Source organism: Pristis pectinata, chromosome 11 (assembly GCF_009764475.1).
Source record: "Pristis pectinata isolate sPriPec2 chromosome 11, sPriPec2.1.pri, whole genome shotgun sequence".
Lineage (NCBI taxonomy): Eukaryota > Metazoa > Chordata > Chondrichthyes > Rhinopristiformes > Pristidae > Pristis > Pristis pectinata.
Window position 1 is genome coordinate 19,654,214 of NC_067415.1, and position 19,164 is coordinate 19,673,377.

The following is a 19,164-nucleotide window of genomic DNA, read 5'->3' on the forward strand; positions in this document are numbered from 1 at the left end:
CTTTTGTTCTGAAACTGCTGATGCAAGAAATTTACAATAAAAGTTGATAACACTGAAAATTCACTCAGAGATGAAGCAGTGTGTCCTTGTATCATTTTGCTGTATTATTAAGCCTTGTTTCCTCTTTAGTCACTGTTCAGCATTACACACATTTCCATCATTTCTTGCTTTTTTTAATCCATTTCTTAGTGGCTTAAAATCTTTTTAAAAATAATCTAAATTACAAGATATATTTTTGGGAATATGTACTGAGATCAATTGCCGTGGAAGATTTTCTGTCCAGTCTTTTTAATGCAGACAATCTCTCTATTTTGTGTGGGATTCTATTGGACCTTCTGATCTCTTAAATTTGCAGTAATGACGTTTAAAAAGAAGCAAACACCTTATGGCTTTTACTTTCTATATATTATTCTTGGACCAGGTAATGTAAATATATAATAATAGTAGTCAGAGTTTGTAATGAGCATGTAAAATAAAAGTTCATTTAAGTAGTTTTCCAAAACTACCATACCTGATGATGACACAGTCTAAGTGATAGAAATTGAAAGGAAAAGCTTGTGATTAAAATCTCAAGGGTTTTCATTGTACACAGCAATATATATTCCCTATTGTGCACATACCAGCAAATTTTGATTTTCCTCGATATATTTTCATTGTGCAGATTGGATTTGTGACAGGAGGAGGGAGGTGCACAAGTTGTGATGAAAAGTTCTTAGGTTGTCAAAACGTGGTATGAGGACACTGCTAATGAAATGGTAGTAATAATCTTTCTGGAATGCTAACAGCATTTCAGTTTCATTAAAAGCATCAATTTTGACAGGATCATCAAATTCTTACCTTGACATTCTTAGTCTGAGATAAAGTTATTTGATCTTCTCTGCACTACAACTTTAATCTGTATAAACACATCAAGGCTGCATCCCAGTGCAACAGCCTTGAACTGCACAGGCAACTGAGGGACACCATTGTGGTGACATGACATTATTTACTGACATCTGTGCCTTGCCCCTTGACGGCATGGTTTCTGAGCTGTGAAACTGCACCACTGCATGAGAGTAACAAAGACATCTGTTAGTGCACAAGGGTCAAGTCAGACTAAGCATTTATTTGCAGAACTGAAACTTTTATCCTCAGTGTGCTACCAATATCACTCCTAGTTTTTGCCAAGCTCACTGCAAAAAATGGAATACAATACCCACAACTATCTCGAACTGAACAGTATTGATCTAAAGATCTTGCTCCATTGTATTTTCAGTGGGATCAGATATATTTCAGTTCATCCATACATTCATTATGTTCTTGGAGCAAATTGCTATACTCAGTCAGCATAACATTCTCATTCTGAACATGCTGTGTTTTTCTTATTCTAAACCTCATTTCCCAATGTTTCATTTCATCCCTCCTGCTGGTGGCAACCTACATTGAAATATGACCAAAGTTCTAAGAAGCCTATGGTTTTTTGGAAAAAGTCAAGTCCTTGTGTAATTTATTACATTTCTTAGAAATATCTTAAAAATACTGTGCATAGAATTAACGCCTTGTATATTTCCTCTGCGTGCTCAATTTCCTCCCCCATCTCAAAGGTATGCAAGTTGGTGGGTAAATTGCCCCTAGTGTATAGGTGAGTGATGGACTCTGAGAGGAGAATAAAAAATGGGGTCAATGTAGGATTAGTGTAAATGGGTGGTTGATGATTGACTGGGACTCTGTGGGCCAAAGAGCCTGTTTCCAAGCCATATCTCTGTGTGAATCTCCTGAATCATTTTGAAGTGGATTGCCAATGCTAACAACTGTGCCATGCTAAAATAATCAAACTTCTGGATCATATTCTACATTGGAAGAATTGAGACTTGTGTCATTTTTGTTTGAATGTTCTCTCCATTGTCTTTCCCTACTTCCCGTCTCTCTGCTCTTTGTGCATTCTAGAATTAAGAGCAACCATGCCTCAGCCCAAAGCTCTCCCATTTCCTCACTATACCCTTTCATCTCTTTCGCTTTTCCTCCTTTAAGACACACTTTAAAATGTACCTGTTCACTTGCCCTAATATGTGGCACAAGTGTCAAGTTATTTGATTTGTTTTATCAAATAAATGCTTGGGATATTTTAAGATGCTATACAAATACAGATTGTATAGATAAATATAGATATGTTACTAGTTATATGATTAAACCCAGCTGATTCTTCTTCCTCTCCACTCTTCCGAGTTCAGGGATCTTTTAGACGAAGTATTTTATTCTTTCCTAATCAGACAGAATCAAAAAGTCTGACATTGACTGGCAATTGAGTCTTGGAATTTCATATTTTGTGACCTTGCAAGTGATAAATTTATCTGTTTCCTCAAGGGAGCTGTGGTATTTGAGTTTCTAATTCAGTGCATAATAGATTGGGAAAAATGAATGCCAAAATCTTCTTTTTCTTCTTCTTATGCAGTCCTTCAGGCTTAAAGATGGCTTGCTGCCTACTCCATTTCAATGTGTTCTGAGGTTGCAGATGAGGCTGTTGTGGGAGCTGCATATCTGCCACAGATGGGTAGCTTGCGAGGTGATGCATACTTTTACGGCTTTTGATTCCTTGTCTTGAGGTTCTCAATACCATCCCAAGTGCTCCTTCTCCACATTGAGCATCCATGGACAAGAGAATTGGTGGGGATATTGCATTTCTTCAGGAAGACTTTGAGGACATCCTTCAATCTTTTCCCATAGGTAATCTCTTCCTGTGACAGAGTGGAGAATAGAGGCTCGGTTTTGGGAGTCTCGAATAGGATATGCAAATGACGTGGCCTGTCCATCTTAACTGACTGAGTGTAACTAGGGCCTTGGTGATGGGATGTTGCTCTGGGAGAGGACACTATCGTTGGTTCACATTATTGTTGTGGTGAATTTGGAAGATTTTGCGGATATAGCATTGGAGGTATCTTTTCAGTATCGTAATATGCCTTATGTAGGTGGTCGAGATCTCAGGAGCATATAGGAGGATCACTGCTGCCCAATTGGCCATGAGTTTTGTTCCAGGTCTGAGATCTTGATCTTCAAATACCCTTTTTCCTTAATTGACAAAAATCTGTGTTGGCGCATTGAAGGTGGGGGTGAATTTCATCATCAACCTCGGCCTTTACTGAGAGATACCTCAAGAGACATGAGAAGTGTTCCATGTTTTCCAGGGTTTCGCTGTGAATCTTTATCGTTAGAAGAAAGTGTGATGCAACGAGTGTGCATTGTTAGAGGAATTGGGTCTTGCAGATATTGAGTTTAGCAACCATTATCATGCATGCTTCAGTGAATTAGTCAATGATGTCTTGGATCTCGGCTTCCATATGCTATGCACCATTGCAGTGAGGCAGATTACAAAAAGAGCCAGATCAGTGTCGCAGCCGTTTTTGACATTAGTCCTTGCTGAGATTGGCTCTTTTGTAGATCTGTTGGCTAGGATCACTGGAGACAAACTTCTACAAGCAGCTAAATTTAAGGAGACCTTTCCATAGTTCCTCCCAATTGTTGGAGTCAAAGACTTTAGCGAGGTTGATTAAAGGCACTGTTTTGTGGCTCGTTCTGCTCGCTCATTTTTTGTAGTGTTGTCTTATGATGAAGATACTGTGCCTTTAAGTGGGTGGAATCCACGCTGCAATTTGAGGAGCAGTTCATCTGCCACTGGGAGGACCCTGGGGATAGCTGTCCCTATGGCAGGTAGCAGGGAGACCCATATGTACTTATTGAAGTTGGACTTATCTGCTTTCTTGAAGGTAGTCATGATTATGGGATCTCTGAGGTCCCTAGTATATTCTCCCCTTCCCAGATATGGACAATGAAGTTGTGGATTCATGACTGCCAAGTTTTAGAACGTCATTTGGGATAGTCTGTTCCCGGAGCCTTGTTACTTTTTGATTGAGATGTGACCCTTTCAACAGTTTTATCAGTCAGGAATGGTGGCAAGGCTGGACTGAATAGTTTGCTGTGGGATGGAGTCAAGAGGGTTCATGTCAAGTACAGTCATGGTTTAAGAAATCTTTGAAGTGTTCTTTCCAGCGGATGTTGATTGTCTCTCTGCCTCTGGTGAATTCATCCCTGTTCTTGGCTCTCATTGGGATAGGGCCTTGAATGTTTGGGTTGTAGATGACTTTAATATTGCTGAGGAACCAAAAGTGTCATTGTTATCAGCATGCTGCTGAGCTTCCTGTGCTCTTTCTATCCACCATCTGTTCTTTAGTTCATGCTTTTTCTGATGGACCTCTGCCGCCTTCTGCCTGTGGAGCTGAGGGGGGTTTATTCCTTGAAGAATCGTAGAGCTTCAAATCCAGGAATGCTCTATGTTTGCAATTAATTAGATCCTTGATTTCCCGGTCATTCTCATCAAACCAGTCCTGATTTTCTTGGTAGACAAACCAAGAGTGTCCTCACAGGTGGCAATTATTGCAGTCTTCAGGGCAGCCCATAAAGTGAGGAGGGTGGAAAATGATGCTTTTAGCAGCTGTCTAAATTCATAAAGAAATTGTTTCTCTGATACAATTGTTAGCTTGGATAAACTTGATTGTACTTACATAGTACATTCCCTTTTGCAGCCCTAGAAACTATCAAGGTAAATTGAACACTTAGCTGAATTGACCATGTCAATTTCATAAATACAGCAGTTAGTTTACTGTGGCACACAATGTAAAGGGTCATCATATTCTTGCAGACTGATAGTTAGAGCAATGTGTTGGTATCCCTGTAATGACATAAAATGACACTGCTAGTCTACAATTCCCATCGTAGAACAGCAGCTGTGGCATTTGGGTTTAGTGCCAGATGAATCTTGGGCTAATTTCCATAAACGGAAGGGGAAGATTAAATGACGAGTCACTGCGGACCATTCTTTCACATTGAGTGTTCCAATTGTACTCATTTGGTTTTACCTCCTTGTAAATGCATTGTTACCGGGACACAGACTTGAGAAATAGAAAAGAATTCTTTAAACATGAGATCAGGGAGGAAAATTAATTTGAAAACCAAGAGATGGGTGTTTTTTAAAAAAAAATAAAATCACTTAAGTTAACCACTTGGATGAAATTTCCTGCCGTGTTATTTATTTGTAACAGGAAATGTAATTCAGCTGCATGCTGATATATGTAGCCAGTTCAAAGCAAAGCAATATATTAAAAAAATACAACTATGGCTCACTTTTAGTTGGCTGCATACCTTTATTTACATTCATTCAAATGTTTTATGATGCATGACCTACACTGTGGAGTAGTAAAACAGTGGAAAATAAAAGGCAAGATGCAACAAAATAAAATAAAATGTTGGCCATGGGGAGTTAGTTTGGTTTCTCTCTCTGCAGATGCTGCTTGGCCTATTGAGCATTTCCAGCATTTTCCAGTTTTGTGAAAATCAATGAATTGCAAAGGCTGGAAATCTATAAACAGAAAATGTTGGAAACCCTCAACTGGTCTGGTAGCATCTTTGGAAAGAGAAACAAAGTTAACATTTAAGGTTAAACGAAGTGTCAGAACTGGAAAAGAGGAAAAAAAAGTTAATTTAATGAATAATTAAAGTGACAGACAACTGGAAGTTCAGAGTTCTCCAACTTCCTGAGTGACTGCGACGGAACATTGACACTCTACAAAATCTACGTTTGGCGACTCAAGTGTAGAGGACACCACATTGTGAGTATAGGCAACCCCTGTGTTCTGGTCATTCAAGTTACAGAAATTCACCCTTAAGGAATTCACAAATCACTATCCAAAAATTTGAGATTCGGAATAAAATTCACTTTACAGAATTTATGTTGGCGGGGGAGGGTGAGGAAATAAATAAACACAAAATGTGAAAGAAACAATAAATTTTGTTAATTTTGACTTTTAGTCATTCATTGCTGTTGGGAAATAAGATTTAGATATGATGACATGCATCAATTGGGTTGGCAGTCAGAATCAAGTCCCTCCTTTGCCACGCCCTCTTCAATTCAAGGACATGTGAACAGACATTTCAGAGTGCAGCACTGTTGCGCTCTTCATCAGCACCTGTACTAAATGCAGTACTCTAGGTTGGAAGAAGTACAAGTGAATTGCTGCTTTGTCAGAAAGGACTATTTGGGGTCATGGATGGTGCCTTCTATCAATTTCCAGCATCTGCAGCTTTTTTGCTTTGTATTTCCTGGCCATTTCTAATCTAACTCTGCATTTCTTTCTCCATGGATGTAGCCTGACCTGATGGGTTTCCCCAATGTTCTTTATTTCATATTTTCCATGTTCTGCATCTCTCAGTTCCAGCAATTACTTTTTTCTCTTTTATGCTCCCTCTACTTGTTCTCCTGACAGATTAGATGCAAATTAACTAGCCTTAATCACCCTCTCCATGTTGATACCAATTTCTGCAACCTGTTTACTCTTGATCTCCATCATATCGTGGACATTCCCTTTGTTCTCACCATCCCTCCCCTTTCTCTGTGAATTGAAATATGCATATTTTTAAAATGTTCCTAGTTCTCAAGCAAGGTGATTGACCAAAAATGTTAACTTTGTTTCTGTCTCCACAGATGTTGCTTGACTTGCTGAGTGTTTCTGGCATTTTCTGTTTTTATTTTTGTAAACTCATTGGTGGATATGTTGTCATGTGAGTGTTGCATCACACATGCCAGACTCTTTCTGTATTATTTTCAGCATAGGTATTAAACATGCAGAAAGAAGAAGTTTATATAAATTACTGAATAGTTTGCAGGATAACATAATTGACTTTTTTTAAAAATAATGCACATTGACTGGATATGTGTAATGTGTACAACTGGCGACACGTCCTGTAACGGATGCTCAGAATTTATATCCTGAAGTTTCTGCAGAATATTATGCAGTGGGATTACTCCCATGATTATTTTCCTTTATTGATTGCAAGTTGCTGCTGTTCTTGAGTATCTAAATTTTGAACATGACTATGTCACTGAAAATTACTTCTGAGTTGGTCTAAATGATAGGTCTTCCATCAATACATCAAGTTAATGACTAAAAGACTATATATCATAATGCCACTGGCAGTGGGGTGGGTATTAGACTACTGCATAGAACATAGAAGAACATAGAACAGTACAGCACAGAACAGGCCCTTCGGCCCACAATATTGTGCCGACATAGCTATTCCCTCCTACCTACAGAATGTCCATATCCCTCTATTTTCCTCTCATTCGTGTGCCCATCCAAGCCCCTCTTAAGAACCCTCAATGAGTTTGCATCCACCACCCTATCAGGCAACGCATTCCAGGCATCCACCACTCTCTCAGTAAAAAAAAACGTACCCCTCACGTTTGTTCTGAACCTACCCCCCTCACCTTAAATGCATGGCCTCTGGTATTGGATCGCTCAATAATGGGGAAAAAGATATTGCTTGTCTACCCTATCTATGCCCCTCATAATTTTATACACCTTCAACAGATCTCCCCTCAGCCTCCGCTGCTCCAGAGAAAAGAGCCCAAGTTTGTCCAACCTCTCCTGGTAGCACATGCCCTCTAATCTAGGCAGCATCCTAGTAAACCTCCACTGCACCTTCTCTAAAGCCTCAACATCCTTCCTATAATGAGGTGACCAGAACTGCACGCAATACTGAGGGAACAGGACCTCAAGGGTAGCAATCTCGGGATTGCTGCCGGTGCCACGCGATAGTGAAGGCAGGAACAGGAGGAGGTGGCAGATAAGTGCGTGGCTGAGAAGTTGGTGCAGGAGGGAGGGTTTTAGATTTCTGCATCATTAGGATCTCTTCTCGGGAAGGTGGGACCTGTACAGAGAGGATGGGTTACACCCGAACCAGAAGGGGGCCAATATCCTTGTGGCTAGGTTTGCTAGGGTGGTTTGGGAGGGTTTAAACTAGTTTGTGAGGGGGAAGGGAACAGGAGGAGGAGGTCAGAGGAAGAAGGGGATGGGGAAAAGTTAGATCAAACAGGTTAGAGAGGCTTTGGGGAAGGAGAAGCAGAATACGGGCTATAAAAGTAGTAAGGTAGATGGACTGAAGTGTGTTTACTTAAATGCAAGAAGTGTCAGGAATAAGGGAGATGAACTGAGGGCTTGGATAAGTATGGGGGACTATGATATTGTGGCTATTACAGAGACGTGGCTGACGTCAGGGCAGGAGTGGATATTGAATATTCCTGGTTTTCGGTGTTTTAAGAGGGATAGGGAAGGAGGGAGAAGAGGAGGAGGGGTGGCGATATTGGTCAGGGACACTGTGACGGCTGTGGAAAGAATGGATGTTCTAGAAGGATCATCTCCAGAGTCCGTATGGGTGGAAGTAAAGAAAGGAGCAGTTACTCTACTAGGAGTATTCTATAGGCCCCCCCAGTAGCGGTAGAGATATAGAGGAGCAGATTGGCAGGCAGTGTTTGGAGAGAAGCAAAAATAACAGGGTTGTTATAATGGGAGACTTCAACTCCCCAAATATAGACTGAAACCTGCTTAGTACCAAAGGTTTAGATGGGATGGAATTTGTTAAGTGTCCAGGAGGGATTCCTGACGCAGTATGTTGACAAGCCGACTAGAGGGAATGCCATGCTAGATCTAGTTTTAGGAAATGAACTGGGACAGGTGAAGGATCTATTGGTGGGTGAGCATTTGGGGGACAGTGACCATTGCTCCATAACCTTTAAAATTGCCATGGACAGGGACAGGTGCAGAGAGGACAAGAAGATATTTAATTGGGGAAGGGCGAACTATGAGGCTATAAGGAGAGAACTTGGGAGTGTAAAGTGGGATGTCCTTTTTGAAGGGAAATGTACCATGGAGATGTGGTCGATGTTCAGGGATCTTATGCAGGATGTTAGGGATAAATATGTCCCAGTGAGGCAGAGAAGGAATGGCAGGGTGAAGGAGCTGTGGGTGACGAGAGAGGTGGAACGACTAGTTAGGGAGAAGAAGGTAGCATACATAAGGTATAAGCAGCAAGGTTCAGACAGGGCCCATGAGGAATATAGAGTAGCGAGGAAGGAACTTAAGAAAGGGCTGAGGAGAGCTAGAAGGGGACATGAAAAGGCATTGGCTAGTAGGGTTAAGGAAAATCCCAAGGCCTTTTTCACGTACGTGAAGGGTAGGAGGATGGCTAGGGTAAAGGTAGGTCCGATTAAAGACAAAGGTGGGAGAATGTGCCTGGAGGCGGCGGAAGTGGGAGAAGTTCTCAATGAATACTTCTCTTCGGTATTCACTGAGGAGAGGGGTCTTGATGACGCGGAAGGGAATGCTGGTAAGGGTAATGTTCTCGAGGTTATAGATATCAAGAGAGGATGTGTTGAAGTTGTTAAATAATATCAAGACAGATAAATCTCTGGGGCCTGACGGGATTTTCCCCACGCTGCTTCGAGAGGCGAGGGAGGAGATTGTTGAACCGCTGGTAAGGATCTTTGAGTCCTCGTTGTCCACGGGGATGGTGCCGGAGGATTAGAGGGTGGCAAATGTTGTCCCCTTATTCAAAAAATGTAGTAGGGATAGTCCAGGGAATTACAGACCAGTGAGCCTCACGTCTGTGGTGGGTAAGCTGTTAGAAAGGATTCTAAGGGATAGGATCTATGAACACCTGGAGAATCATGGACTGACTAGGGACAGCCAGCATGGCTTTGTGAAGGGAAGATCTTGCCTCACAAGCCTGATAGAGTTCTTTGAGGAGGTGACGAGGAAGATTGATGAGGGTAGTGCAGTGGATGTGGTCTATATGGATTTTAGTAAGGCGTTTGATAAGGTACCTCATAGTAGGCTTCTTCAGAAGGTCAGAGGGCAAGGGATCCAGGGAAGCTTGGCTATGTGAATTAGGAATTGGCTTGCCTGTAGAAAGCAGAGGGTTGTGGTGGAAGGAGTGCCCTTGGATTGGAGGGCAGTGACTAGTGGTGTGCCGCAGGGATCAGTTCTGGGACCTCTACTTTTTGTGATATTTATAGATGAATTAGATGAGGGGGTGGAAGGCTGGGTTAGTAAGTTTGAGGACGACACTAAGATCAGCGGTGTTGTGGATAGTGTGGGGGGCTGTCAGAACTTACAGAGGGATATTGATAGGATGCAGAGCTGGGCTGACAAGTGGTAGATGGCATTCAATCTGGAGAAGTGTGAGGTGGTACACTTTGGAAGGACAAACTCCAGGGCAGAGTACAAGGTAAATGGCAAGGTACTTGGCAGTGTAGAGGAGCAGAGGGATCTGGGGGTTCATATTCACAGTTCACTGAAAGTTGCCTCACAGGTGGATAGAGCAGTTAAGAAGGCCTATGGGATGTTAGCTTTCATAAGTCGTGGGATTGAGTTTAAGAGCTATGAAGTGATGATGGAGCTTTACAAAACTCTAGTTAGACCACAATTAGAGTACTGTGTTCAGTTTTGGTCACCGCATTATAGGAAGGATGTGGAGACATTGGAGAGGGTGCAGAGGAGATTTACCAGGATGCTGCCTGGATTAGAGCGTATGGAATATGGGCACAGGCTTAAGGTGCTGGGGCTTTATTCACTGGAAAGGAGGAGGATGAGAGGAGACATGATAGAAGTATATAAAATATTAAGAGGAATAGATAGATAGACAGCCAGCGCCTCCTTCCCAGGTCACCAATGCTCAAGACAAGAGGGCATGGCTTTAAGGTTATGGGTGGGAGGTTCAGGGGAGATGTCAGAGGGAGGTTTTTCACCCAGAGAGTGGTGCATGGAATGCACTGCCTGGAGTGGTGGTGGTGGAGGCAGATACATTGGACAGGTTCAAGAGTTTGTTGGATAGGCACATGGAGGAATGTGAGATAGAGGGATATGCGGGAGGAAAGGGTTAGATAGTGTGAGGGTGGTTTGATGGACAGCACAACATGATGGGCCGAAGTGCCTGTTTTGTGCTGTATGGTTCTATGGTTAATACTCTAAATGCGGCCTAACTAGAGTTCTATAAAAATGCATCATAACTTCTCAATTGTTAATGTTGTATATGCTAACTGTATGTTAATAATAAAAGTATTGCTCATTATATAAACAATAATGTAGAACATATCTTGTGTCTCAATCCAATTGCATCTGGTTCAAGTAAAAATCACATATGCTAACTCAGATTTAACTGCAGTAATGGTGAAGATTTGATGCTGATATCAAGAATTTCCAGTTGTGAATTTGAGTGGAAAAACTGAAACGTTCAGCAAAGGTTGTAGTTTGATGAATGGAATTTTACAAAGTAAAGCTCAAAAGGTTAAAGTGAAGAATTTGAAGACATTCCACTTATGATTTCATGTTTTCAAAGTAAAAGTGTAAGTGGATGGATTTATGTCATTTAGTGAAGGTATTTGCCAGACAATTATTTTTCTTTTGTTGTTGTATAGGGTATCCTTGGTTTAGATGTCTTAGTTCTTTTAAGCTCAGGTGAGTTCCACGCAGCAAGGATATGTGGAGCAAGCAAAATAAATGATAGATGGGAAAATTGGCAGATGTATGGTTTGCAGAAAAACTATGGTTTGTGTGTGCTTTTCTCCCTTTTCAGATTTATGAGGACACATGGCTACGGGGTGGCATTAAGGTTCATTATTGCACTAACTTTTTTCTAAGCAGTACCTTTCAACTTATCAATTTTATTATATCCTTGATTTTTTTTCCCCCTTTAAACTCATTCTTTTCTTTTGGGAATATATGCACATTTTGTTCACGTGCTCATTACCATGCCCAATTCATTACCCTTCATATGTAAATCTGAACAATATATTTTATAAAACTATTCAACATAGGAGCTATTCCTAACCAAGCCTAATTAATTAGTCATGCATTGATTACATCCATGTACCTTCCAGTATGGGTTACTGGATAGTTTCGGGAGCAGGATTTTGTGAATCATATTGTGGACTTGCCAAGGTGAAATCAGTGCATGGAATAATTTTCTGCTATCTTCATGGCTCGGTACTACATGATACATTGAACTTAGATTTATTGAGTTATACAGCACAGAAACAGGCCCTTCAGCCCAATTCGTCAATGCTGACCAAGATGCCTACTTAAAATAATCCCATTTGCCTGTGTTTGGCCCTTATCCTTCTAAACCTTTCCTATCCACGAACCTGTGAGAGTACCTCATGAAATAAAGTGGTTTAGAGAGCTATGCTGCTTAAGTAGAATGCAGAATTCTGCTCAGTGTATGCTGTTTAAAATCACTGAAGTAGTCTGACATCTTATTGTGCAGAAGTGAAACAAATCTGGAAGGTACATTTAGTAATCAGTCATTTTAGGGCTACAGAATAAATGATTAGAACTGCCACAAGTTCTCAGGGTGAAATGTTACCAATTTATCACAATTGGCTGGTGTACAATATAGTACAACTGTATGTTATACAGTTTCTTAAATTTACTTTAATCTACAATGCAACAATTGTGCAACTTTTAATATTACCGTCAGGGACCAAATTTCAGTGCCAGAATCAGCGCATTTGGTTAGTAATCCACATAGACAAAGACTTTGGAAGCAGTTAAGCTCAACATGGTTTAGGAAAAGCATGAGGTATGGAGAATAATGGGACAAAAGGTGGAGAAGACAAAAGATTAATTAAAGAATAAAGGTAAATGTAATGAGACCATGACTCATGCATAAACAAATTAGATTATTAATCCAATCCTCATCACCCTGGATTTAACATGCTGTCCTTCAGTTCAATTTTATTTTTTGTGGTTTTGGCATCACCAGCATTGCCAGAATACATTGCCCAACCTAATTATTTCTGAGAAGGTGACGATTAACTACATTGTTGAAGTGGTATGGTCTTTCTGGTGGTGGTACTCCCACAGATTTGTTGGATATGAACTTTGAGGATTTAGATCCACCGATGAAAGAATTGGCCATTGGAGAAACACCTGTAGAAAGTGAAGTTCTCAAATACTCTAGTATTTAAGTACATAAACTCCATTCTTTCATCTTCAGTTTCCTGCATTTCCTGGTCCTCTGCTCCTTCAGAGCATTCAAACTCTCCCACAAATTCTTGCACCCCTTGCCTATCTTTAAAAATTCTACAATTCCTTCCTATTTTTATTCCTCATTAGGTCTGTTGTTGATGAGGAAAGAGCTATGGAATGGTTTCCTTCCTGAAAGACTTTTCACAAACACAAATTGTTGTGATTAAAAACATTTTATTTAGTGCTTTTCCTTTGAGTAGCTGAGACTGCCTTTCAGAAGCAAGGACTGGGCGTTCTTGATCTGTGTCAATATTTGAAAATATCAGAGTGGATCTCAGGCAAAGGCCAGTATTTGAAAATATTTAAAGATGGTCAATAGCTATGTGTTAATATTTGCAAAAAAAATTCTCATAGAAGTTTGAGAGGTGGTGGAACAAACTGAAGGTACAGAATGGGCTGCTCCTTTTCTTCTTCTGTATTTGGTTCAAGAGAATTTGAATCTGCTATTTAAGATCGTCAGTTTGTAGATTTAAAAAAGGCCCACATAGCATCAATTAAGTGCACTGATCTACTTTTAATTGGAAAGCTAAAACAACAAATATAAAGTGATGGAAAAATTGCTATGAAGTGATTATATATTCTTTCAGCTGTGATTTGATCACTTAAGGATATAATAAATGGACACCATAATACCATTGTGAAAGAAACGACTGCATCAGTGTCTGCATCATTTTTTTTGAAGCTATCTTTTATATATGTAGTTGAAAACTGCAAAACAAATCAAATAAGCTGCTATATTTTCCTTTTTTATATAGGGGCAGGTTAACAGCAAGCAACTGGATCTGAATTTCCTACCTATTAAATTTTATCCCTTAACTTCTTGTGCTTCAAAGATTTTAGGAACATTTTGTAGTCATTTACCAAAAAAGCTGTGTGAAAGAAAAGGAGGGAGAAAAACAGTGAAGGCAATTACAGTAGCACAGGGTGTCATCAAAGAACTCATTCATGTACTGTAATATTAACCATAACCTTAATTTCTCATTTACCACAGTACCACACCTCTCTGTTGCTGACCATCACAGTAATTGCCTGGCTACAATGGGAAAAATATATGGTGGTGTAAAACAAACATTACGTATTAACTTGTGCCATATTGCATATATGCCAATTATTTTGAGTGTTGCCATTTGCTTGACTTGTGTCTGCCTGTCTTAATGAATCAACGTGATGCTGTCTAATTAGCTGCAGCATGTTTGTTAGAAGGCCAGCATGTTTGAGGAATTTCTGTGATGAAGAATTCAGATAGCTGGAAATCAAGTGACATTATGCCTTCACAATCTTTTTGCTGTTGACTTATTGCCTAGTCAGGGTGCACTTCTTGGGTTATCTGTAATGAAAAAGAGACAAGTATGAAATTTATTTGTAGGGAGGGTGGATGAAAATAAGAGGAACATCCTTATACGATTTGCAGTTTGTGCATCAGAAAAGTGTGCAGGTTGAGGCGTAAGTGGGATGAGGGATAATATTATCTACAAATATAATTATCTGTCATAGATGATCTCAGCCTTGCTGTTGGCCACTACCTCGGTAATAGCTATCCCAGTAGTGGCCTGTTCCATTCTAGTTACCTTCAGCCTCCAGTCAGATAACAATTTATCTGCAAAATGTGGGAGTGTGCAAGCAAGTTTCTCACAAAATCTGGGTGAATGGCTGTCATGATTGAATACCCAGCATTGTTTTCAAGGTGTGTATATAGCAATGTGTAGCGGTTGCTACTGCGGAATGAACACAAGACGCGAGTCGTAGAGTTTCAGAACAGAACTGGTTTATTTTCCCGCCTTGCGCAGGCCTTTTAAGGGAGACTGTTCCCACCCAATGCAACCAGCAATGACGTATATCCTACGTCATCAAGTCTTTCCTGCGCGTGGGTTCTCCCCGTCGCTCGGGGAAGACGAAGGCCTGCCGCCATCTTGGGCCTCGCCGCTCTGACGCCGTGCGACCCGACTGCCGAGCTGGTTCGCTTACCCAGACGGTGAGTCGCTACAGATGCTAATATGATGAACCCAAAAATCTCCTGATTGTCAGAAGGTGAGTGACGAGGTAGTGGGGTAATGAGAAAAGGTTAGATGTCCTTGTGGCTGGAGGGACTAGAATATAATGCCTATCACCTATTTGTCCTTGTGATTTGTGAACAACCTTTTTGGGAAGTGCTAGAGGAGCCTTGATTTTCTGTAGTGTATTTTATAGGTGACACATGCTGCAGACATATTGTGTCTGCTGAAGGGTGTGGGTTTTTAGGTTGGTGGAAGGGGTATGTTTCAAGTGGACTTATTGGTATTTGTTAGTGTTGAGCTTCCTATGTGTTGTTCAATTTGCACTTATCCAGATAATCACAGAATCATAGACAATTTATGAGAGGAGAAGGCCATTCAGCTTGGCTTTTCTGTGCTGGTTTTTATCCCACCTTCTGACACTAAGCTCACAGCCTTGCAGGTCACGGTTCTTCAAGTATTTCTAAATGTGATGATTTTTTTTGCCTTTGCCACTCTTCCTGCAGAGAGTTCCAGACTCCCATCATCCCCTGTGCGAAAGATTTTTCCACATCTCCCCCTCCAATCCATTGATCAGTTACCTAAAATCTGTGATTTTTGACCATTCTGCTAAGGAAAAGAGGTCTTCCTATTCGTAGCAGTACCCTGTGTGCTTCTACCTGTCAGAGTGCTGATTCTTCATAGCTCCATCGTTCATTTCGTCCAAATGCTTACAAGAACCTACCTCCATGTACTTTACAGAGACATTCACTTGGGCTGTGAATCTCTGCCTCCCTGGTGCTGCACATTGCCATGCTGGCAACATAAGTGCAGGGAGCAATGTGGGAACTCAAGGAGGCTGTCAGAGTCCCTGGTGACTACATGTGCAGGAAGTGTGTCCACCTGACAGACCACATGACGGCACTGGAGCTGCACATGGATTCACTTTGGAGCATCTGTGATTCTGAGAGTGTTGTAAGTTTTTAGTAAGTTGGTCACACTGCAGTTTAAGGACCTAAGGAAAGATGGGGAATGGGTGAGCAACAGGCAGAGCATTAGCAGGAAGGCAGTGCAGGAGTCTCCTGCGGTCATCTCCCTCCAAAACACAGATATACTGCTTTGGATATTGTTGGGGGAGATGGCTCATTGGGAGAAGGCAGCAGTAGCCAAGGTCATGCTACCGTGAGTGGCTCTGCTGCACAGGAGGACAGGAAAAAGAGTGGCAGAGCTATAATGATAGGGGGTTCCATGGTAAGGGGAATAGACAGGATCTTCTGTGGCTGCAAACAAGACTCCCAGTTGGTGTGTTGCCTCCCAGGTGCAAGGGTCAGGGATGTCTCAGAGTGGCTGCAGGGCATTCTAAAAAGGGAGGGTGAACAGCCGGTTGTCATGGTGCATGTAGGTACCAATGATATAGGAAAAAGGTGGGATGAGGTCCTACAAGCTGAATTTAGGGAGCTAGGAGATAAATTAAAAAGTAGGACCTCAAAGGTAATAATCTTGGGATTGCTACCTGTGCCACGTGCTAGTCAGAGTAGGAATAGCAGAATAGTTAGGATGAATATGTGGCTAGAGCAGTGGTGCAGGAGGGAGGGTTTCAGATTCCTGGGACATTGGAACCAGTTCTGGGGGAGGTGGGACCAGTAGAAACCAGACGGTCTACACCTGGGCAGGACTGGGATGAATGTCCTAGGGGGATTGTTTCTAGTACTGTTGGGGAGGGGTTAAACTAATATGGCAGGGGGGTGGGAATTCATGCAGAAAGACAGAGGAAAGCAATGCAGAGACCAAAGCAAAAGTTAGAAGAGAGAAAAGTAAGAGTGGAGTACAGAAAATTCAAATGCAAAAGACACAAAGATTACTAGATTCTAAAAGGACAATGAGTGTAAGGACACTTTATCTGAATGCCCGTAGTATTCAAAACAAAGTCAGTGAACTTGTGGCACAGATCAGTACAAAAGGATATGATTTAGTGGCTATGATAGAAACATGGTTGTAGGGTGGAAATGATTGGGAATTAATTATCCAAGCGTATCAGGTAATATGGAAGGATAGGCAGGAAGGTAAGGGAGGTGGGGTAGTGCTCTTAATTAAGGATGAGATCAGGGTGATAGTGAGAGACGATATAAGATCTAAGAAGCAGAATGTTGAATCCATCTGGGTAGGGATTAGGAATAGTAAAGGGAAAAAAATCACTGGTGTGAGTTGTCTGTAGGTCACCAAATAATAACGTTACAGTGGCACAGGCAATAAACCAAGAAATATCCGATGTATGTAAGAATGGAACAGCAGTTATCATGGGGGACTTTAGCTTGCACATAGATTGGGCGAATCAAGTTGGTTGAGGCAGTCTTGAGGAGGACTTCATTAAATACATCCGTGATAGCTTCCTTGAACAGCATGTTACTGAACGTACAAGGGAAAATACTATCATGGATCTGGTCCCGTGCAATGAGACAGGTAAAGTTAATGATCTTGTAGTTAGGGATCCTCTTGGAAAGAGTGATCACAGTATGATTGAATTTCTCATACAAATGGAGGGTACAATAGTTTGATCTAAACCAGTGTATTATGCCTAAACAAGGGAAACCACAACAGGACGAGGAAGGAATTGGCTAGCGTAGACTGGGAACACAGGCTATATGGTGGGACAGTTGAGGAACGGTGGAAGACTTTCAAGGAGATTTTTCACAGTGCTCAACAGAAGTGTATGCCAATTAAAAGCAAGGACAGTAAGGGTGGGAAGAGCCAGCCTTGGATAACTAAGGAAATAAAGGAAGGCATCAAACAAAAAGCTCATGCATACAAAGTCACCAAGAGTAGTGGGAAACTGGAAAATTGGGAAAACTTTAAAAAGCAACAAAGAACCACTAAGCAAGCAATAAGGAAAGGGAAGATAGATTATGAAAGTAAACTAGCACAAAATATAAAAACAGATAGTGAAAGTTTTTATAATTATATAAAGTGGAAAAGGGTGGCTAAGGTGAATGTAGGTCCCTTGGAAGATGAGAAGGGGGGAGTTAATATTGGGTAATGCAGAAATGGCCAAGGCTTTGAACGACTATTTTGTGTTGGTCTTCGCAGTGGAGGACATGTCTAACATGCCAAATAGAGATGTTATGGACGCGATGGGAGGTGAGGACCTTGAATACAATCACTATCACTAAAGAGGTTGTGCTGAGCAAACTAGTCGGCCTAAAGGTAGACAAGTCCCTGGTCCTGATGGAGTGCATCCCAGGGTACTGAAAGAAATGGTAGAAGTTATAGTAGAGACGTTTGTGATAATTTACCAACATTCTTTAGATTCTGAGCAGGTCCTGGCAGATTGGAAGACAGTGAATGTCACACCACTGTTTGAAAAAGAACGTAGGCAAAAGTCAGGTAACTATAAGCCAGTTAGCTTAATATCTGTAGTCGGGAAAATGCTTGAAGCTATCATTAAGGAAGAAATAGCAAGACATCTGAACAGAAGTGGTTTCATCAGGCAGACACAGCATGGATTCAGGAAGGGCAGGTCTTGTTTGACAAACTTTACTGAAGGTCTTTAAGGATATAATGAGTGCAGTGGATAGAGGGGAACAGGTGGATGTTGTGGCCTTGGATTTCTAGAAGGCGTTCGATAAGGTGCTGCATAAAATACTTATCCATATGATAAGGATGCATGGAGTTGGGGGTAATGTATTGGCATGGATAGAGGATTGGTTAACCAATAGAAAGCAGAGAGTTGGGATAAATGGGTGTTTCTCTGGTTGGCAATCAGTGGTGAGCGGGGTGCCGCAAGGGTCGTGCTGGGCCTGCAACTGTTCACGGTACATTAACGATTTGGAACGGGACCAAATGTGGCGTATCTAAGTTTGCTGATGACATGAAATTGATTGGAAAAGCAAATTGTGCAGGGGATGCAGAGAGACTGCAGAGAGATATAGATAGGTTAAGTGAATGGGCAAGAGTCTAGTAGATATTAGAGTACAATGTTGGTAAATGGGAGGTCATCCACTTTGGAAGGAAAAATAGAAGATCAGATTATAATTTAAATGGTGAAAGATTGCAACATGCTGTTGTGCAGAGGGACTTGGGAGTGCTTGTGCATGAATTGCAGAAGGTTGGTTTGCAGGTGCAATAGGTTATCAAGAAGGCAAATGGAATGTTGGCCTTCATTGCTAGAGGGATTGAATATAAGAGCAGGGAGGTTATGCTGCAATTGTACAGGATACTGGTGAGGCCACACCTGGAGTACTGCGTGCAGTTCTGGTCTCCTTACTTGAGGAAAGATATACTGGCTTTGGAGGCGATGTGGAGGA

The 19,164-nt window shown here is 41.3% G+C and overlaps 1 protein-coding gene across 6 annotated transcripts in view; it reads left to right on the forward strand.

Moving 5' to 3' along the window:
- LOC127576058 (F-box-like/WD repeat-containing protein TBL1X) overlaps nt 1-19,164 on the forward strand; it is a 286,475-nt gene that overhangs the window by 53,245 nt on the left and 214,066 nt on the right. The gene's annotated exons all lie outside the window — the stretch shown is intronic.